Source organism: Callospermophilus lateralis, chromosome 5 (assembly GCF_048772815.1).
Source record: "Callospermophilus lateralis isolate mCalLat2 chromosome 5, mCalLat2.hap1, whole genome shotgun sequence".
In the NCBI taxonomy this organism is placed as follows: domain Eukaryota; kingdom Metazoa; phylum Chordata; class Mammalia; order Rodentia; family Sciuridae; genus Callospermophilus; species Callospermophilus lateralis.
In genome coordinates, this window is record NC_135309.1 from 30,631,059 (window position 1) to 30,653,814 (window position 22,756).

General features: G+C 43.5%; 1 protein-coding gene across 2 annotated transcripts in view; it reads right to left on the reverse strand.

Annotated features, from left to right (window-relative positions):
* Galnt10 (polypeptide N-acetylgalactosaminyltransferase 10) overlaps positions 1–22,756 on the reverse strand; it is a 232,841-nt gene that overhangs the window by 102,139 nt on the left and 107,946 nt on the right. The gene's annotated exons all lie outside the window — the stretch shown is intronic.

Below are 22,756 nucleotides of genomic sequence, written 5' to 3' on the forward strand. Positions count from 1 at the left end.
GAACCAAGGGATTTGGAGGACCTCTGGGTTGGGGAACACATGGAGGTGCTGGGAATGAGGTGTGCCCAGAGATGGTGTGAAAGTTCCATGCTCCATCCTCGAGAACTTGCCGGGGCAGCTCTCCACCTGGCTGTTCATTTGTACTCTTTGTAATATCCTTTATAATAAGAAAAAGCTGGAAAAGCACTTCCCTGAGTTCTGTGAGTATTTCTAACAAATAATTAACCCCAAGGAGAGGGTCATGGGAACGTATAATGTAAAACTGGTTGAGGCCTGGATTTGCAGCTGGCATGAGAAATGAGGCCGGTCACAGACCAAGCCCTGGCCTGAGGGATCTGACTAACTCCAGATAGACAGTGTCAGAACTGATTTGAATTATGGGACTGGTGCTTATTGCTTATTGCTGGGTGGGGTGCGGGGGAGAAGCACACATATTTGGTCACAGAAGTATCCTGTATTGAGTCTACTAAGTAGTAGAGGAAAAACCAGACTGTTTTATCCTATCTTACATACAACCAATTTTGAGGAGAAATGAGTCATCCAGGCTCTTAGAAGAATAAACTGGGCTTCACTGGCTCATCCGCTCCTGGTCTCTGCTCTCCACCAGCCACAAGGAAAGCTTGGAGGGGGAAGGCCCTGCCCGCTGGGGGCATTCAAAATCACTAAACCGCCCAAAGGAATTAACATCTTTCCTTAATAACATCACATATCTAGCTGGTGTTGAAATTTCCTTGGTCTTATGTCTTTTTTACAATTGGTTTGTTTAAATTGAACCAAAAGAAAGTCTATATATTGCATTTGGCTGATGTGTCTGCTAACTCTATTTTATGAGTTGCCTCCTTTTCCCTTAAAGTTGTTTAAGAAACACTATACATCTCCCGAAGTCTCTATTCTGCTGCTTGTATCTCTGTAGTGTTTAAAAATATGTTCTTCTATCTTCCTTCTGTAAACTGAGAGTTAGATCTAGAGGCTTGAGATAATTTGATAAGATATTCTGGTAACTTCTTCAAAGCAAGTGGTGCATCCATTATAAATTCCTTGAGGTATTCTATGCACATATATAGACATATGCATACACACAATTTTATTAATTATATATATATATATTATATATATATATATATATATATATTATGTATATATAATTAATAGAATGTCATTATAAATAGTGTTTCACTTCTTTTCCAATCTAGACAGCTTTTTTTTTTTTCTTGTTTAATTGTCTTGGTTAGAGACTCCAGCACAATGTTAATAGAAATAGTGAGAGCAAACATCTTGCTCCAGTTCCGATGGGGAAAATCTTTCAGTCTTCAACCATTAGTATAATGTTTGTGTGGGCTTTCCATAGATGCCCTTTGTTAGGTTGAGGAAGTGCCCTTATATTCCTAGTTTTTTGAGTATTTTTATTCTGAAAAAGTGTTGCATTTTGTCAAATGCTTTTTATTGGCATCTACTGAGATGATAATGTGGATTTTATCCTTATTCATATGGTTTATTGCATTGATTAAGTTCCATATGTGGAACCAACCTTGCATTCCTGGGACACCCTACTTGGTCATGCATATAATCCTTGCTGAATTTGGTTTTATTGTAATTTGTTGAGGATTTTTGTACTTATATTAATTAGGGATCTTGGTCTATAGTTTCCCTGTGATGTCTTTTTTTGGTTTTATAAATTAGATTCCTTTTGCTAAAAATTTAGGTTGTTAACATTAATATAACTTATTGACTTTTTCGTACAACATACAATAGTTTCAGGAGAACAATACCAATATTATTGGTAACAATATTATTACAGATTTTTTTTTTTGTCTGTAAGGTATATTTCATTAGGAATATTGAGTCAAATTTTGTGTTTTGTTTTGTTTGGTACTGAGGATTGAGCCCCGGGCTGTGCAAATGCTAGGCAAGCACACTACCACTGAGCTATAGCCCTACCTCCATATTTCATATTTTGAAGCTACTTAAATAATTCCTCTCTGCATGGTTCTTTTTCAATACACAGTTGGGTTCATTTATTTCATTTAGCTTTTTGTTTTTAGGGATTGCTTTTTGCTTTTTAATTTTGGCCTAATCTCGTTTTTGTAATTATGAAAAGCATTTACATGGTTCCAAAGTCATATATTAAAAAAAGATAATACAAAGCTTTTAGGTTTTGATCCCAATCTCCTCTACCTGGTTTGGCTCTTCCTTCCTGGGTCCCATTTTACTTTGTGGTTATAAGCAGCTACCTGTGTAAATTGTTATTCCTTTGATTTTCTTTTGAGTGCATGGTCACATGCCACAATATTTAGCTTGTCATCTTCATTTAGTATTATATCACGGAAATCACGCCTTGAGGGCTGCAGGGGTTTTGTTTGTTTGCTTTGTTTTGTTTTAAAGAAGTAGGTAAGTTAAATTCAGAGAACAATAAGCAAGTTCATTTGGTTATACCAAGACCATTTTACAGAGAGAAAGCTTAATTATTTACTTCATAATAATTTTTATTATTTATCTTTAGGAGGGAAGAGGGATGGAAGGAGGAAAGCTACTGAGCTTCTAAACAGTGCTTCTCAGGTTCTACCTGGACCAGCAGCCTCAGCATCACCTGGGAGCGTGTGAGAAGCATTGTCTGGCCACCCCACCCCACTTGAATGGGTGGAGCCCAGCAACTTGTATTTTAACAAGGGATCTCAATTCACTGTCCTAAAATATTCACATTTAGGCCTGGTGGAATGGGTTCCCTGGGAACAGCTCCAAGGGGAAGAAATGTGTGTAGACAGTTTCTTGGGGAGGGCTCTGGGGAGATACCCCTGTAAGGAAGCGAGAGAGGCAGAGTGAGGGAGGAAGAAGGAAAGGTCACATTTGAGCCCCAGTACATTTCACCAGGAGCGCTGGAGTTCTGGAACATTCCCAAGTTGACTAGATTGAGATGAGGGCCTAGCCTTTCTCTCCAAGCATGAACTAGGCATTGAAAGGGAGTGCAACCTTAAGTAAATCTGCTCCTTGTGGTCAAGGGCAATGCCCAGTGGGAAGGAGGACCCTGAGTTGTCCCCTGCCCACATTCTAAACAGCCTGGGAATGGGCACATCAGCTGAAGAGGGACTCTAGGGAGAATAATGTCCATTCACTATAAAAATGACAGAAAATCCCCAGGAAGGCACTATACCCTCCCCACTTCAACAAAAATGTAGACTACACCTGTTATCCCAGCAGCTTAGGAGGCTGAGGCAGGAGGATCGCAAGTTCAAAGTCAGCCTCAGCAACTCAGCAAGGCTCTAAGCAACTCAGTGAGACCCTATCCCAAAATAAAAAATAGAAAGGCCTGGGGATGTGGTTCAGTGGTTGAGGGCCCCTGGGTTCAATGCCCAGTGCCCAAACCAAAAAAAACAAAACAAAACAAAACAAACAAACAAACAAACAAAAAATGAAACCTGCAACACAGAGAGGTCGTGGAAACTTACCTAAGGTCATAGAAACAGAAACAGGTAGGATCTGATGCTGGATGTCTATCCTGGAGCCTGCGCTTCCAGCCACTGTGCTGACACCCATGACCCCAGAGCCCAGAGAGCAGGCAAGGTGGGGTTCACCATCCCATTTGGCAGAAGGCAGAGACCCAAGGCAGCGGGGGCAGCCTGTGCAGCGGAAGGGCTCCCACTGGTGCAGCACCCCCAGAGTGGCACAGGGTCAGGAATGTTGTCCTTCCTACCATGTCTGCTATCTGGGTGACAGAGTCTCAGGTAACATTCAAGAAAGCTCTGCGTGGAAGCTTTCAGAAGGTGAAGGAACCTGCCTAGGAATGACAGCAAGAAGCACATTGCACCCCCTTTGTCCTCGGGTGCAAGCTGGGGTCACCACGCTTTCCCGCTTTCCAGCTGTGACTCGTGCCCACCCCCACATCCCATGTATGTCACCCGATTGCTTGGCTGGTTTCTTCCCAAACCTCCACATCCTAGCTTAAATGTCTCCTCTTCAGAGCAGCCTTCCCCGACCCCTGCTTCCCCTCCTGAGACTCCCTCCAGGGTTCAGTCAAGACAGAGGCCAAGGGCTGGGGATGTGGCTCAAGCGGTAGCGTGCTCACTTGGCATGCGTGCGGCCCGGGTTCGATCCTCAGCACCACATACAAACAAAGATGTTGTGTCTGCTGAAAACTAAAAAATAAATATTAAAAAATTCTCTCTCTCTCTCTCTCAGCAGACTGTTCGTGTTCACCTTCAAGCTAAAATAATATGACATTTTTAAAGAGTCGTCAAAACCAAAACGCAGACAAGAGGAGGGTGAGCAACTGAGAAGGAGGGAAGGTTAGGCGATGGAATGCGCAGCGCAGGTCCACTGTGGGGTCAGGATGGCGGATTCACTGGACAGTGCTTTCAACTGCACATCTGATAATTTTCAGAAAGAAATACTGAAGGGGAAAACTGGTCAGGGTCCCTGGTCTTCTTTCAACTCTCCCTCTGCTTGAGACCTGGAGGGAAGGGAAGCAGACCTCCCTGGAGGTCACCCTTCCAGCTCTGGCAGGAAGGAGCCCTGGGGTCTGGCAGGAGCTCATCTGCACCTGTGTGAACTGGACCCCAACACCAACAGCCCAGAGCCATGGGTGAGCAGTCACTCTTCCCTTTGGGGGCTCCCCGACTTCTTTCATGTCTCCTCCCGCTCTTCCATCTTGCTGGATGGTTCTTATCCAGCCCCCAGGAAGCCCTCCCTGGTTCCTGGTTCCTTTCCCCACCTCTCTAATCCCTTTGATCATGTCAGCCAGACTTCTCTGGGAACCTTCTGCTTCATTATGTCGGCTTTTACAAATAAATGAAAGCACCTCTTCTTAAAAGTCCCTTTCCCTTTACTTGGCTGAGTCCTCTGTGGCCAAGAAAGACAGGCACTATCTAGCTTTCTAAAAAAGCTCCTGCCTTCCAACCAATTTCACAGGAGGTCTGCTTGACTGAAGCGGGCTGGGGGGAGGGGAGGCTGCAATCAGCAGTCCACCTGTGAGGCACAATAACGTTGCTCTTTCCAACAGAGAGCCCTGGCTCTGTCCAACCCCAGGGCCCCACCGACTGCCAGGAGATAGGGGAACACCAGTCACATTAAGGGAGGTAAATAAAGCCACAATGGACTAAGTTCACTTCTAATTTAATTCAATCATGGAATTAAAGATTACTCAGAACTCAAATAAAAGGCTCAGCTTGGATCACCGCCCTGAACCTGTTCCCCCTCTCTCTGTGTATCTTTATAATCTACTGTTTCTTTCCCTCTCCTATCCATCCAAACATTCAGTCACTAAATAAACACAAAATTGCAACTCGACTTTTGCCATGAGCACTACTCATTAGTTTGGTCCCAGCTTAGTAGAAGCCCTTTGCTTAAATAAAAATTTGCAGCACATTCTCAAATCCTTCTCTTCAGAATTCAGCAGAGTCTGGCTCGGCACACCTGCCCACAGGCCACCTTCCTGACAGAGCCCAGGCAAAGCCTGGTTTCTCATTCTCTTATTAGTTCTCAGAGGGCAGCAGATGGGGGACCGGGGGACGGTATAGGGGAAGATAGAGGCCATCACCCACCCCAGATCCGCCTCATCTTGCCAGCTCCACGGAATACTTGTCTGTACCTTGTGAACTGAGATCCTAACACTGAGAGAGTATGCCCAGGGCTTTTGTGTACGATAAACAAGATGAAGCTCTTCGCCCAGATGCCTTGGGAAGTAGCCACAGTGCAGGTGGTCTCCAGGAGGGGGACTTGGACACTGCTCCTATTGCAAAGGGCTGGGGATGGCTACCATAGTGACCAGGCAAGGACCATTCTCGCCTCCTCAAGCCTGATGGTTTGTAGAGCATGCTTCCTTTTCTCTAACTAGGCAGTACAAACTCCACTTTCCGGATGAAGAAAATGGAGCCCATAGTGGGAAGTGAATTCAATTCAGATATCAAATCCCAATTGTGTTTATTTAAAATCATATTTGCATTTTTGTGGTTTCTAGGTGACAGACAAACTGTTCAGCACAAAATCTGGAAGACATAGAAAGGTTCAAAGGAAAATGGATAACAACAGCAAATACATATGGTTCCCAACTTCTGATGGTTTTGCTTAACAATTTTTTGACTTTACGATGGTAAAAAGTGATGTGCGTCCAGTGGAAACTTTCCTTCCCATTTTGAATTTGGATTGTGTCCTGGGCGAGTGACAAAGTTCTATGCCCTCCTGTGATGCTGGGCAGCAATGGTGATCCCCAGTTCCCAGTTGGCCATGTGGTCTCCAGGAAGAATCACCAATGCTGTGCAGTGTACTGTGCTGCTAAGCTATGACTTCGGTGGGGAAGGTACATCACATCCATTTTTTAAAAAAATTAATTAATTTATTTTAATTAGGTATATATGACAGCAGAATGCATTTTAATGCATTGTACAGAATTGCAGCATAACTTTTCATTGCTCTGGTTGTACCCCATATAGCACTGTGCCATCACACATGTACCTAGGGTAATAATGTCCACCTCATTCCACTCATACCCCCATGTCCCCTCTCCACCCTCCCCTTTGCCCAATCACAGTTCCTCCATTCCCCCGGTTGGGGGGGCTCCCAATTATGGACCAGCATCCACTTATCAGGAACATTCAGCCTTTGTTTTTTTTTTTTTTTTTTTTGAGCTTCCTTTTCTCTAACTAGGCAGTACAAACCCCATTTTATTTTGCTTAGCATGATATTCTCCAACTCCATCCATTTATCTGCAAATGCCATAATTTTATTCTCTTTTCATGCTGAGTAATAATATTCTATTGCGTATATATACCAGTTTCTTTATCCATTCATCTATTGAAGGGCATCTAGGTTGCTTGACAGTTTAGCTATTGTGAATTGAGCTGCTCTAAACATGGATGTGGCTGCGTTACTATAGTGTGCTGATTTTAAGTCCTTTGCTTATAGACTGAGGAGTGGGATAGCTGGGTCAAATGGTGGTTCCTTTCCAAGTTTTCTAAGGAATCTCTATACTGCTTTCCAGAGTGATTGCACCAATTTGCAGTCCCACCAGCAATGTATGAGTGTGCCTTCCCCCCCTCACATCCTCTCCAACATTTATTGTTGTTTGTATTCTTGATAACTGCCATTCTGAGATGAAATCTTAAGAGTAGTTTTGATTTGCACTTCTCTAATTACTAGAGATGTTGAACATTTTTTCATATATTTATTGATTGATTGTATATCCTCTTCTGAGAAGTGTCTGTTCAGGTCTTTGGCCCATTTATTGATTGGGTTATTAATTTTTTTGGTGCTTAGCTTTAGCTTTTTGAGTTCTTTATATACCCTAGAGATTAGTGCTCTATCTGATGTGTAAGGGGTAAAAATTTGTTCCCCAAATGTAGGCTCTCTATTCACCTCATTGATTGATGAAGATTTGGGCCTACTTTTTTCTCTATTAGGCGCAAGTCTCTGGTTTAATTCCTAGGTCCTTGGTTTACTTTGAGTTGAGTTTTGTGCATGGTCAGAGAGAGGGGTTTAGTTTCATTTTGCTGCATATGGATTTCCAGTTTTCCCAGCACCATTTGTTGAAGAGGCTGTCTTTTCTCCAATGTATGTTCATGGTGCCTCTGTCTAGTATGAGATACCTGTATTTATGTGGGTTTGTCTCTGTGTCCTCTATTCTGTATCATGGGTCTACATGCCTATTTTGGTGCCAATACCAGGCTGTTTTTGTTACTATAGCTCTGTAGTACAGTTTAAGTTCTGCTATGATATTTTCCATTTACTCTGGACTTATTGGGCTGTTGTGTGTGGAGGAGTGCCTATGCTCTAGGGCTGACCTCGGCGCATGTCTGTTTCCTTCTCTGCACACACATCTTCATTTCCTCAATGTGGCACACAGCACATGGACTCCTGTGTGCTCCCTCTGCTCTGCCCATCTGGAAGTCTTTGTGGCCTTCTGGATGCAGAATGGCTTCCTGGGAAGCCTGGAGAACTGCTGGGGGTGGAGGCAGGCACAGCAATGCCACTGAGGTCCCCACAGAGGGTGGAAGTGGTGACCTGTGAAATTTCCAGCACATGCCCAACATCCATTTGCAGTCCCCTCCCCAACTAGGCTCAATATTTCTTTCTTTTTTTGTACCAGGTATTAAACCCAGGGGCGCTTAATCATTGAGCCACATCCCCAGCCCTTTTTAAATTTTATTCATATACAGGATCTTGCTGAGTTGCTTAGGGCCTCACTAGGTTGCTGAGGCTGGCTTTGAACTTGCGATCCTACTGCCTCAGCCTCCTGAGCCACTGGAATTATAGATGTGCACCACTGTGCCTGGCCAGGCTCAATGTTTCTGACCCCCAGTGGCATTATAAAAGAAGAGACAGAGTTCAGAGTCTAACAACTAAGATTTGCATGAAAAACATTTTACCCCTGGAAGGAGCCTGTCCACTAGTCTTTGCTTCATTCTGACCAGATCTCAACCTGGACTGGGTAAAGTTTGGTCAGGAGAGCAGAGCGTGGGGACAGGAGGCTCAGTGGGGGATGCTTGCTGAGTTACTGTCTGCAACAGTGAGAAGAAACAAAGCTAATGTCCATCAGAAGGGGAAATTGTAAAAAGGATGAACAATTTAAACTATTAAATACTAATGCAATTAAAAATAAAGTAGATGATAACGATGACAATAAATACATCAGTAGAGGATTTCTAATAAGCCAGGCAGTGTCATAGGCACTTAATATGCACTAAGTCATTTGTGCTCACAATAGTCTTAAGAGGGATGGACTATTATGATCTCACTACAGCGAGGAACAAACAAGGCACAGAGAAGTCATGAAACTTGCCTATGGTCAAACAGCTGGTAAGGAATGGAGTCCAGATTTAAGTCCATCCATCCCTAACACATACAAATATTTTCACAGGAACAATTTGTCAGTGCTGTTAATTTATAAGCAAAAACAAGAGTGAATGGTTAAAACCTCAAATCCAAGGAAACCGAGTAAGAGTATGAAATCCCAGCTTCCAGCCTTTTGCTCTGCCATTATCACAAGCCAGTCTTCTTGCTGGGTCAGTGTCCTCTCATGTCAATAAGGGAGCTGGACTGATGCAGTGGGCCTGGCTTGGGTGCCTGCTCTGCTATCCTTTCCTTTCTTTTGGTGACAGCATCCCGATTTTCCTTGGGGACTCTCCTGCCCCTCAGTTGGACCTGGGTTTGGGTGAAGCCAACTCCTCCCTTACCTTAGGGCTGGGCAAGGGAGCCTGGCTCAGTCAAGGCACAGCAACACCCCTCTTTATCCACGGTGACTGGTTCAGGGGTGGGAACTTGTAAATCAGAATAAAACTTTGCTGGGAGGAGTGGGAGAGAAGTTAGCTCTATTCTGGTGAAACGGAACCTGGGAGGGTATAAATCTGGCCTGCCTGCAGCTATGATTGTTCTCTGCCTCTGAATGAAGTTAACAGACCAAAAACCTTAGCCAAGAGCTGGAGAGATTCCTGCTGGCATCCATGGGAACCTGGATCCAGCTGTGCCTGAAGCCAAAGTCTGCCCCTGGCTTTTTCATTATGTGAACCAATACATTTTCTTTTCTTAAATCAGTTTGAGTTAGATTTCTGTCACTTGTAGCTAAAAGAGTCCTGTTGATATAACTGGACAATCCCTAAACCCTGTGAGTTGAATCGATTTCTTTTGGATCTAGTGATGGCTTCTGAAGGACAAGGAGACAAAAAAAGTCCCCAAGGGACACCTCTGACCTGAAGGGGTGGCTTCTCTCTTCTGCCATAGGAGAACTTTGCTGGCTCCCTGATGAGGAGAAAGTGACCTGGACAGAAGGTCCTGGAGGCCGCGGGAGGACTGGGAGATAACTGAGCTCCATTGTGAGTTCCCCAATTTAATATTCCTTAAGGATTCTGAGCTCTTGGGAAACAAAGACAAATCTAATGCACTAGCCCTGAACATACACCTCAGGGCTTAATGCTGGCTATAAAAGAAGTCAAAATACAAAGGCAGCATTTCAAAAATAATCTCTCTGAGTCAACCCTGAGACAGGATGATCAATCATCTTTAAAGGAACCATAACACACATCCAATTCCTCAGCACGCGGCGCCCCGTCTATGCAAGTTGGCTGAACAACCCTGACACTCACGTGCCTAAGGGAGCAGGATGTGGGGACGGTGACCCCAGAGGAATGTCACAAATGCCAGGTGAGACGGCCCATCTAAACTGTCACATGGAGAGAGGAGTGGCTGTCTCTGGCCAGTGCGGTGGCGAGAACTCGGCAGAGAAGGCTCCTGACTCCAGTTCCCTCTGAATCAGGGCTGGCCACCCCAAGAGAGGGCCCAGGGCTTCAGAAAGGCTTCAGCCAACACTCTGCTCTTCTGGACTCGAATCACAGTCTTGGCGCCTGGGCCTGAGCCCACGCCCGGCTCTGACAGCCCATTCCTCACTCTCTCAATCTTTCCTGCTTTCAAGAAACGTACCTCCCACGGGAGGCCCTGAGCTGAGCCCTGGGATGACAACATGAGGACCATGCTGCTGTCCCTGTCCCTCAGGATGAGTCCAGTGGGGGAGGGGAGGAGGCAGACAAATAATATAAAGCTAATAAATTATGAGTGTTCTGCTGCCTGCCTGCATATAGCTGTGATGTGAGACAGAATGAAACAGCCTGGTGAGGATAAGTGAAGCCCGGGGGGAGGGGGCACCCGCTCACGCCCAGCCCTGCCAGCAGCGAGCAGGCCTTTGGTGGCTGCTGGATGGAACTGGAGCAGGAAGGGGCCTGGGAAGTGATCTTGCTTTCCAGGTAAGGAGGGGGGCTCGGAGGAGAGGATGTGACCAGAACACCTGGCCAGCTGGTGTCGGCCAGGATTGTGGCCGGCTCCTCCTTTAGTCACAACACAAAGAGAAAACCCTTTGGAGACCCCCGATGGAAACAACAAATCTAAATCAGACAGTTTCAAGGAACTGGCATCTGTCACCATGTTCCGAGGGCTGCCTGTCTTCTAGGTCTAGGAGGGACTGAGCCATGCAGCCTAGAAGAGGGGGGTGTTGATGGATTCTGCAGGGGGTGTGGATGAATTCAACAACTGAAAACCCTCTGGGAGAAATGGGGGGCCCCAAGCATGCTTGTGGATGTCCATTCCGTGCTCATTCACATTCGAAGCAGTTTAGTTTGGCTGGTGCCAAAGAGACCACTTATCAACCACACAACCTCGGGCAGATTACCAACCTCTGCAAGCCTCAGTTTCCTCCTTTATAAAGGAGACTTGCATGTTTGGGTTGACAGGTGATTGGGAAAGGATATGGTGGGGCATATCACCCCATCTTGGCCCAAAAAGGAAACTCTGAGCCAGTCGGTTCAGACATAGGGCCTGCCTTCCCATGCCTTTCCTTCTGACAGAAATGAGCTTGCTGAGGAAGAGCCTAGAGGATGGGCCTTAGGACTGCCCTGCCCTGGCCAAAGCTACTGGGCAGAATGGAGCCCTTACCCAATGGCATTGACTTGCCAGGTGTCAATGGCCTTGAACGAAGACTGTGTCCAGATGGCATTCACCAGGCCAACTTAATTCTCTTCCTTGAGGATATGACCTTCTTGTATGGGAAAAGAGTCACAGAGTTAATGAGGGAAGCAGAGACAGAGTCACACAGAGAGGTACGATGGCCTCTTAATAGTGGAATCCATTCTTGGAAGGATCTTTCCATTTTAGGCACTGGGAGGCCTGGTTTGCCACAGCCCCACCTCTTCCTCCTCCTGAGAGCTTGGCTGTCAGACTTTTTACAATTCCAACTGAACAACATCCCAGCCTCCCTTTATTACCCTTGGCTCCTCATGTGGGAAGCCCTAGTACATGACGTGACATGGAAACCTGTAAGTCTATCCTGTCCCTCAATCTATTTCCTGCATGAAAAACCAAAGCAAGCATCTAAGTTTGCACTAAAGTTAGTTCATTTTTTTTTTTTCTTTTTCATTTTAAAGACTTTTAGAATTAAGGGTTCTAAACTTCAGAAATCTCACTAACATGGAAATCTGGGCTTCTGGGTCATGGACGCCGAGACTGGGGGACACACCATTATTCTGCATGATGTGCCCTGTCAATATTGTGCCAACTGGTCCACATGACATCATGAGTAGACTCCCGAAGTACACACTCTATCCTCTGCACATTATTGCAAATTGTTCTTCAGTGGTTACAAGAGCGAGTTCTTTCTTTTTTAAAGGGATAATCACTTTAAAAGTTCTTCTAGAGAGACTCTGCTGTTTGAAAGCGTCCAGTGCTTGGACTCCTAGATAAATAACCTTCTGGAAGTGGGCACAATTTTAGCATCTCATCATGGGAACCCAATCCAACACACCTTCCTTTGCAGCCGAGAAAGGTTTGTAGATTTTCCATTGGCCTGTGTGTTTTGGGGGTGACAGAAGCCAGGAACTCTTTGGGCTGATAAATACAGACAGCCAGCTAGTGTTCCCAGGCTGTGTGCACAGCTCAGCCTGAGAAGTCAAGGGGAACCATTGCACGTTAAGGCTGCAAGGGCTGACTCAAATCCCGTCTGTGCCCCTGGGTTTACAGATGAGGGGACTGAGGTGCAGGAGGGGAGGGATCTTTCCAAGGCCACAGAGTGGGACAGCTCATCCACATTGCAGACAGTGGCCCTCCATCCAGGGTTAAAAGAGAGGATGCAACTGTAGGTGTGGTGAGGGCGGGGCATGGGAGGAAGAGACCTTGGCAAGATCCAGGTTCAAAGTCCACTTCTGTCACTTAGCAGCCAGCTTGGGAAAGTGAGTCTCAGTTTCCACTTGGGTACAATAGGGATAGAAGTCCTTCCTATTGAGACTGTCACAAAGAATGAAAGAAGTACTATATGTGAATGTGCCTGATACAGCATCTGGCACATAAGACCGGTTTCCACTCTGTAGAGGCCACTGTGTAGATCATTTTCCAACAAATGATTAGAGTTCAAAATTCTGAGATCTCCCTTCTCTGTTTTGCAAAAAGGACAGTCCCTTATAACAACAACTTTGTCAGAAAGATAATGTCCCAGGGACATTAGAACCCCAAGAAGTCGGCTAAAGAGAAGTTATAAACATCTCCAGGCTTGATGGCGCACACCTGTAATCCCATCATCTTGGGAGACTGAGGCAGGAGGATCACAGGTTGGAGGACAGCCTCAGAATCTTAGCAAGGGCCTAAGCAACTTAGCAAGATCCTATCTCAAAAATAAAAAATTAAAAGGCCTAGGAAAGTCCCCTTTCTCTCAATCCCGCTCCAGATTCACACGGAAAGCCCTTTTCTGACACATACCAACATTCAGCCTCCCCCCTCAGCGGGGACTTGGCTTCTCAGCTCTTCTCTGCCCTTCTTCGGGTTCCAGGCAGGCACTGGGTTCCTCTTAAACACAGTCCGTTGGAATAAGAGGAACTGAAAAATGACTGTGACAACATGGGCCAAGATAGACCTCTTTGTGAAGGCCCTTTTCCACTTGGGAAAGCTTTGCTGAGAGCCAGCCGAACCCTCCTGCTGTTCTCTCCTCTCAACAGACAGCTAAAGAAAACCAGAAGTCAACATTAATACTGTTGCTGACCATGGACCTCAGTGCTGCCAGGCCATCACCCGGCCTGCACCAGCCAATCTGGGCCAGAGACGACAGACTCAAGCAGTATTTAAAGACTCCTGGATTGTGCTGTCTTTTCCTACCCCTGTGATCCCAAGTTTTAGAAACCTCTTTGTTCAGCTTTTATCTGGTTTTAAGATGTTGGTAAAAATAACACATTTAAAAAAATCCAATCAAATCTCTTGTCATTTCCATCCCATAGGATAAAATGTTTGTCCCTCCTAAAGACACAACATACAATGTATTCTGCCTACTCAGTCTTTAAACAAAGGCTGGAGCAAGGAGGAGGAGTTCTGGTTAAGAATATAGCATGGGGGCTGGGGCTGGGGCTGGGCGGGAGTGCACTTGCCTGGCATGTGTGAGGCACTGGGTTTGATTCTCAGCAGCACAAATAAATAAATAAAATAAAGATCTATCACAACTAAAAAAATAATAAATTTAAAAAGATGTTTTAAAAAAAGAATATAGTATGGAAGGTGGGAATTAACAACCATGAAGACCACATCTCAGATTCCAGGTGGGTGTCAGCTGCCAGGCCAACAGTTTTAGGAAGAAATGGACTTTAATATGAAGACACTCAATAATTCATGCAAGAGGAGAAAAGATGAAATAAATTGTAAAGATCAGTGTTCCAGGGTGCCTCGCCATACAGTTTCTGGAGGCAAAGAGCCGGAAACAACCTGTTCGCCTGTCCATCAAGGAGCTGCAGAACAGATCACACGGCTGCTAGAAATGTCTTGCAAAGGTGACTGCAGTCTACTAAGTGAAAGAAGCTACTTGTGGACTGAAATGTTACCATACAACCACATTTTTGTAAAATAAAACAAAACTCAAAACTGCACTTACAAGTCTATGCATGCTGCATAAGCAAAGGAGAAACTGGAGAGTTATACACTAAATTGTTGCCATTTGCTACCAGGAAGATTGAGGATGTGAGTGTAGGGGCAGCAAGGATGGAAAGGACCCTGCATGTCTTCCTCCAGGAAAGGCATGGAGAAGGGGACTTAAAATCAGAAGTGCCACCGGGCACAGTGGTGTGCTCCTGTAATCCCAGTAGCTCCGAAGGCTGAGGCAGGAGGATCACGAGTTCAAAGCCAGCCTCAGCAAAAGCAAGGTGCTAAGCAACTCAGTGAAACCCTGTCTCTAAATAAAATACAAAATAGAGCTGGGGATGTGGCTCAGTGGTCTAGTGCCCCTGAGTTCAATCCCTGGTTACCCCTTTCCTTACGCCCTCCTCACCCCTCACCTCCAAAAGAATCAGAAGTGCCTGGTGTTCTGTTCCAGGTAACAGTGCTCCTGAACTGAGGGTCTCTGCTTGACTTATCACCAGCTGCCCCCCAAGACCATCTTAATGAAGGGAGAGAACTGATAATTGCCCTTATCTTTGAGTCATTATTTCCTCTTCCCCTAAACCCATTCAAGGCTGACATCACTTAAAATCAAACTCATCTTCGTAACCAACTTTACCAAATGCTATCTATCTGCTCCTGGACTAGTATGTTTACCTTCAGCGTGAAGAGCAAAATGCAAATGGAAGAGTCTGCCTGTCATGTTTGCTAGATTTATGTAGCAAATCCTACTCACAATGGCTATCTAATAAACTTCATGCACAAAGCACAAGAATTTAAAAATGTCTCTCTCCTCTGTAAGACCTGGATCTCAGTCCATCCATACACCTTGCAGTAGAAGGAACCACCTGTTTGGATCCAGGTTTGAATCTTTGTCTTCTATTAGCTGTTCAAACTGGAGCCGAGAGCTAAGCTTCTCTAAGGTTCAGTCTGTGCATCTGTAAAATGGAGCTAGTAATTATCATTGGATACAAACCATTTTGGAGGAGACAAAATCACAAAACAGTCAGAATAGTGCTTTTGTAAACCAGAGGCAATGTTGAGCATAAAGGAAATAAAATTATCATCACACAAAAATGCAGAGTGGAAACGAGTAAGGTAAAGCTGGTCAAGTGCCCAGCCTGGCACAGGTATAAATAAATAAAAGCACTGGATAAATGGGAGATGTTATTATGAATGGGGAACACAGTATTTGTTCTAACAGATGTAGAGAATGCATCTCTTTGCAGAAATAATAAAAATCACAAACCACACATCAGTTCTGTAGCTGACAAGTGGGTTTTACCTTGCATAAATTATAGGGGTAGGGAATGTGTGCATGTTTTGATTTTTAGCTGATAGCATTTTTGCTTATAAGCAATTAATCTCTCCAATTTCAACCCAAGGGTTGAACTGACTGAAGTCTGTTTAAAAAAATCAAAGAAGTCAATTTGCAAAAAAAAATTTATTGACTGTCATTTTATTTTAAGGCTCATGAGCACCTTTAAATCCCAATATTGGGTCTGAAGGGTCAATAATGGTTCCCTTGAAAGACACAGCATTGTTCAGAAGGGAGTCATTTAACTTCAGAGGAGGAGAGCTGAGTTTAGCCTCCTGAAAAAATCCGCGATGCTCCCACGAAACCTGGACTCTTTCCTTCCCAGCTCACAGCTGCCTGGCTGACAACTGGCCACACGGGAAGTCCACCCTGTGCCACATCTGGGTATCCTGGAGCTAATCTCGCCCTGAAAGTGTCAGGCAAGCTTACTCAACCACATGAATCATGATAAAAAGGGCAAAACCTGCTAATAAGTACTAAATATGTCTTCCAAGCCTGTGCCTGCTTGGTGGAGGGTCTGACAACAGGCTCTTCCCTGTGGGGGCTGAGGGTGGGCACAGACTCCAGTTCTCCTCCTCATCGGAAAGGGCAGGAGGTGGTGGGCACGGCTCCTGCTGAGACCTGAGCACAGAACATAGGGCCATCAGTCCCCACCCCACAGATGACTGGGGCTGTTTTTAGACTTCCTCTCTGTTGTGCCTTAGGCATTTCTTGCTCCTCAAGGGAGATGAGTTACTCAAAACCAGGCAAAAACACAGCGACTCAGAACAGAATCCTGTCACCATTTCCATTTTTCACAACTCAAATGGCATCATGTATTCAACCGCCTTAAAATGTGGATGTTTATAGTGTCTCAAACTTGTCTGGAATAAAAACAAACTATCCTCCCCCCACCCCGCCCCCCCCCACCAAAACCCCTTGATGTCGCCTCAGAATTTGCTCTTCCCAAAGTCATCTCCATTTCTGTGAGTGGCAACTCCATCCCTCGGCTGCTCTGGCCAAGGACCCTGGTGCCATCTCTGGCTGCTCCCTCTTCTGCATACCCACACTGTCCTGAGTGAATCCTGCCATCTCCACCTTCAAAGCATACCTGGAGCTCAGCCACGTAGGACGCTGCCACCACACTGTGGTCTGAGTCGCTCTCTCCTTTATTTTGCTGTAATGGACTCCCAGTTTCCACTGTGGCCACCTACAGTTTATCCTTAAAATAGCCATGAAAGTGATCCTTTCGAAATGAAAATCAGATCATGTCACTCTCTGCTCAAGAACCCTCCAGTGGCTTCCCATCTTACCCACTGTGGCAAACAGCAGTCCACCATGACGTCTGTCCTCCTCCTAGACATCTCTTCAGCCTTGCTTCTTGTTAACGTGGTGCCAGCCACATGAACCAAGCAGGATGGCCTCAGGGCCTTTGCATTTGCTGTTTCCTCTATCTGTGGGGGCTCTTCCACCAGCTACTTGCCCAGCTAGGACCCTTGCTTCTTTTATCTCCTCCTATGTTATCCGAGAGGGCTTCTCTGAGCACTGAAATATAGTACCCCCAACCCTGGGGCTCTCACTACCCTTTACCCTGCTTCTGCTTCTCTTTTTCCTACATCACTGACCATCATTTGGAAAATTAATAAACTTCTTTGCTTGATTACAGTATGACTGCCCCTCCCCCAGGGTGAGGTAAGCTCTAGGAGGAAGAGACATCCTGCCTATTTGTTCACTCTTTTCCCGGGGCCTAGACCATACAGTAAGCTCTCATTGTAGCTCTCAATCAGCATTTGCTGAACGAGGAATGAATGAATGACTTGCAGACAGTCGTAGGTGAATAACAGCCTGCAATCTCTTCAAGTCAGAGACTGTCTCTTGATCACTTTAGTATAATCAGCCTGAGGAGGGGCTGGCTGCACATCCGAGGTGGAAGGGTGGGAAAGGAGCCCCTAATAAATTCAGTTGCCTTAAGTTCCCGATTTTGTTAACTCTAGGTCTGTCAGTGAGGTGGCCATGCAGCGCAGGAGGCCCAAGAGCACAATGGCAGCTTTGTCAAGAGCTTCCACTGGCCCCCTGACCCCCAGCAGGGATGCACAGCTGAGATGCCCCCTGAGTCAGGCAAGATCAGTCCCTGCTCCATCCCTGCTCTTTCTTGATCAGGCTGACCTCACCCATCAGGCAGACGCCCCTTCTGCCCACAGGGCTGTTAATAAACACAAGGCATTCCTGGTTCTCACGCCAAGCTCGGTATCGCTGAGGACACGATATCTTGGGGGGAAGGTGGAGGTCCCTGAATAGGACCTCAGCCATAGCTTTCCTGGGTCATGGAAGCTTATTCCTTACTGCCCACTCCTCCTGATTCCCCACACTTTACCAGGGTACTTTGGAACACTGAAAGGGGTGGCAAACCATGATGACAAACCCATTTCCAACTGGTCTCTGGATACACTCTGCTCAGGGTGTACTGTGTGATTTTGGCACGCCTCCTCACCCCTTTGATTCTTGTATTTGCTGAGTGGAAAAAACTGAATGATGATGTTGTTCAGTGCCGTGACGGACACTGATTTGCAATTCTCTTTTCTTGTAATATCTTTGTCTGCTCTGTGTATTAGGGCAATGCTGGCTTCACGATTAATCGATTAATCGGAAAGTACCCCATCCTCTTTAATTTTTTTTTGAGGGGGGAAGAGCATTTCCTGTAATGGGAAGGTTTTTAGCCAGACTGTCAATTTCTTTAATAGACACAGGGCTACTCAGGTTAATCAGCTCTTCTCTATTAAACTTTGGTGGTTTGCATCTTTCAAGGAATTTATCATTGCATCAAAGTTGCTCACAATATTACTTTATTATTCTCTTAAGAGTTATGGAATCTAAGCTGGGTGCAGTGGCACATGCCTATCATCCCAGTGTCTCAGGAAGTTAAGGCAGGAGGCTGGCAATTTCAAAGCCAGCCTCAGCAACTTAGTGAGGCCCCAAGCAACTTAGAGAGACTCTGTCTCAAAATAAAAAATGAAAAGGGATGTGGCTTAGTAGTTAAATGTTCCTGGGTTCAATCTCTGGGAGCAAAAAGAAAAATTAAAAAGGAGTTATAGAATTTCCAGTTTTGACACCAACTTGAGATCATTCTTCTTATTAATACAATGCATTTAATATCATAGATTTCCCTAAGTACTACTCTAGTCACACCCACAAGTTCTGATACATTGTGTTTTCACTATTGTTCAGTTCAAAGTACTTTTTTGTTTTTCCGTTGATTTCTTCTTTGACATATTCATCATTCGTAACTGACTTATACAGTTTGGCAAATTTGGAAAAATTTTAAAGATTGGTCTGTCTCTAAATTTAATATCATTGTCCTAGAATGTACTTTGTCTCACTCAACTCCTTTTAATGTATGGAGTCTTGTTTTCTGGTTCAGAATTTGGTCTACCTTGGTAAATATTCCATGTTCACTTAAAACTCTCTATATCTTACTGTTATTGGGTGAAGTATTTTATAAATGTCAATCAGGTCAGGTTGATTAACAGTGGCATTCCAGTTTACTATATCCTCTATTCTTTTTGCTCTGTTTGTCTTACCAACTATTAAGAAAGGGGTGTTAAGGTCTCATATAATTGTGGCCATATATGTTTCTCCTTGTAGTTCCATCAGTTTTTGCTTCTTGTATTTTGAAGCTTTCCTACTAGGTGCATAAATGTTTAAAATTACTGTGTCCTTTTTTAAAAAATTTTCTGATTGGTGAATTATGGTTTTACATCATAGTGGGGCTCATCTTGATAGACTCCTAAATGCATATAATATTTGGCTTCATTTCAAGCCCTAGATTTCCTCTTTCCCTCCTCTCCTCCCTCCCCCTGATCCCCTTCCTCTATTCTATTGGTATTCCTTCTATTTATTTTTAATTGGTATATTATAGTTATAAAGTTATAACGTTCCGTGATATATCCATACCTGCATATAGCATAATTGGTCAACTTCATTGCAGAGTTCTTCCCTTTTGCTGTGCCCTCTTGATGAATGGCCTTTTCATTAGGAAATGACTTTCTTTACTCCTGGTAGTTCTTTGTTCTGAAATCTACTTTAACTGAAATTAAAAGGCCATTGTAGCTTTCTTTCTTTCTTTCTTTTTTTTTTTTTTTTGATATTGGGGATTGAACCCAGGGGCGCTTAACCACTGAGCCAATCCCCAGGCCTGCCCTTTTAATATTTTATTTAGAGACAGAGTCTTGCTGAGTTGCTTAGTTCCTTTCTAAGTTGCTGAGGCTGGCTTTGAACTTGCAATCCTCCTGCCTTAGCTTCCCGAGCTGCTGGGATTACAGGCATGCACCACTGTGCCTGGCTACATGTTTCTTTATTGACTAGTGTTAGCAGGGTATATCTTTTTCTTACCTTGTTTATGTGTTCTTTTTTTTTTTGCAGGCAGCATATGGTTGGATCTTGCTTTCTTATTCTGATCATCCTTGCCAATTAACTAAAATCATTAGAACAATTACATTTAATGTAATTTTTGTTATGGTTAAGTTGAAGTCCATAATCTTTGTGTATTTGCTTTCTATTTTTCCTTTCTGATATTTGTTTCTCTTTTTCTGCCTTCTTTTGGATTAATTGAGTATTCTTAATGATTCCATTTTATCTCTCTTGCTGGCTTTTAGCCATAATCTTTGTTTTGTTATTTTAGCACTTGCTTTAGGGTTTATAGTATACATTTTAACTTAATAAACTCTACCTTCGAATGATATTATGCCACTTTACATGTAGAATGAAAACCTTATAGAATATTACTATTTCTTCCCTCTAACATTTATGTTGGTATATGTTTTATTTTGACATGTTTTAAATCCAATAATATGTTATTATTATATTTGGTTACAGAGTAAAATATCTTTCAAAAGACTTAAAGAATAAGAAAAAAAATATAGCTACTATTCCTAGTGATCTTCATTCTTTGTAAATAAAGATCACTATTTCCATCTTTATATTTTCATTGAGTCAGAATTATATGTTGACAGGTTTTTTTTTTTTTTCTTGCTGTACTTTAAAAGATGTTGCTATATCACATTCTTGCTTATATTATTTCCAACAAGAATTCTCTTATCATCTTATCTTTGTTACTCTGCATATGTTTTATGTGCCTTGATATAATTTTCTTCCTCTTTTTTTCTATTATTTATTTACTTATTTATTTATTGTACCAGGGATTGAACCCAGTGTTCTATTATAAGCTACATCTCTAGACCTCTTGCAGAGTTTATTTTGAGACAAGGTCTCCCTTAAGTTGCCCAGGCAGGCCTTGAACTTGTGATCCTCCTGCCTGAGTCTCCCAAGTAGCTGGAATTATAGGCATGTGCCACCATGCCTAGCCTTTTTCATTGCTTTTTTTGAGCTCATGTTTCACTGAGCTTCTTGGGTATAGTTTTATAATTGTCATTCAATTTAGGAAAGTCTGGCCATTATTTCCCTCCTCATCTTCAGAGAGTTGTCCCACAGCTCAGTGATATTCTTTTCATTTTTCAAATTTTTTTCTTTCGGTTTTCTGTTGGGTAGTTTGCTTTGCTATGCTTTCAAGCTTACTATTTTTTTCCCTCTGTAATATCTAATCTACTATTAATCCCATCCATTCCATTTTTTATTTCAGGCACTGTCAGTTTCATTTCTAGAAGTTCAATTTGGATCTTTCAATATTTTCTATGTTTCTACTTAACTTTTTACATGTATAAATTAGAGTTATAATGACAGTTTTAGTGTCCTCTGCTAATTCTAGTATCTGTATCTAATAGTTGGGTTGGTTTTGATTGAGTGACTATCCTCGGCATTTTTTTTTTTTTTTTAAGGAGGAAGCAACATTATTATTTTATTGTCATTATTATTTATTTTAGACAAGTCATTTAATTACATTTAGCTTTTGTTAATTTATCGATAAAAATAGTGAAAACAATTTCCTGACATTATCCCATGTATGTGAAAGGCATATGTATCCTCGGCATTTTGGATCATGTTTCCCTGCTTCTTTGCACTTTTAATATTTGAATGGATTTCACATTGTTCAGGATGAATACTTTTGTATTTCCATAAATATTCTAGAGCTTTGTTCTGTAATACATTAAGTTCTTTGGCAAGAGTTTGATCTTTTTTTTTTAAATTAATTTTTATTGTTGGTAAGAGTTTGATCTTTTGGGGTCATAATCTGTGATTTTTTGAAGACTTGTCCAGGGCAATGTTCAATGTAGGGCTATTAGTTCCCTTTGAGGTAAGCCTTTTCTAAAAACTCTACCCAACTAACCATGAAGTATGAACTATGAAACTTTCCAGCCTGAGTGGTGAGGAAAGGCCCCTTCCTCAGCTCCGAGTGAACGCTAGGCACTGTTCCCTCTGGCCCTTTTGGGTGATCTCCCACTCGCTAGCTTCAGCTAGCTTCCTCAGAGGCTCAGGCTGATCAGTACCTCTGTGTATAGTCAAGGGGATGCCCTCCAACTCCACGGCTCTCTCCTCTCTAGTACCAGTCCTGTAAACTCCAGTCTCCTTGTCTCCTTGGACTCTCAGCTCTATTACCTCAACTAGGAAAGTCTTCCAGGCTCCACACAGGGTCTCCATCCTTGTCCCATGGCCTGGGGCAATGAGCTATGGCAACTGTAAGGCTCACCTCATTTGATTCCCATCTCCTGCAGTTACTGCATTTCACTGCCTGATGTCCAGGTATCTTAAAAAGCACTGAGTTTTGTTTTTGTTTGTTTCAGGCAAGAGGGTAAATCTGTTACTCCATCTGGATCCCTAAATAGCAATTTTAAATCTATGTGCACATTCCTGTTGGGGAATTTTTTATTATTATTATTATTATTATTATCATTATTACAACAAATGTAGTTGACTTAAACTTCTTATCCTGGCAAGATTTTTTCCCCCCTAGAATATGTATTTAATGTATGTTTGTCAAAGGTAATAGGCTCTGACTTCCTTGTTGTATTTTGGAACCTGTTGGGGTTATAAAGTTGCTCAATAGAATTGTGGCCTAGTATAATATAAGTTCTTCTGAGGAAATTCAGCACATACTCTAAATTAACCAAGTTAATTTAACAAAAAGGGGGA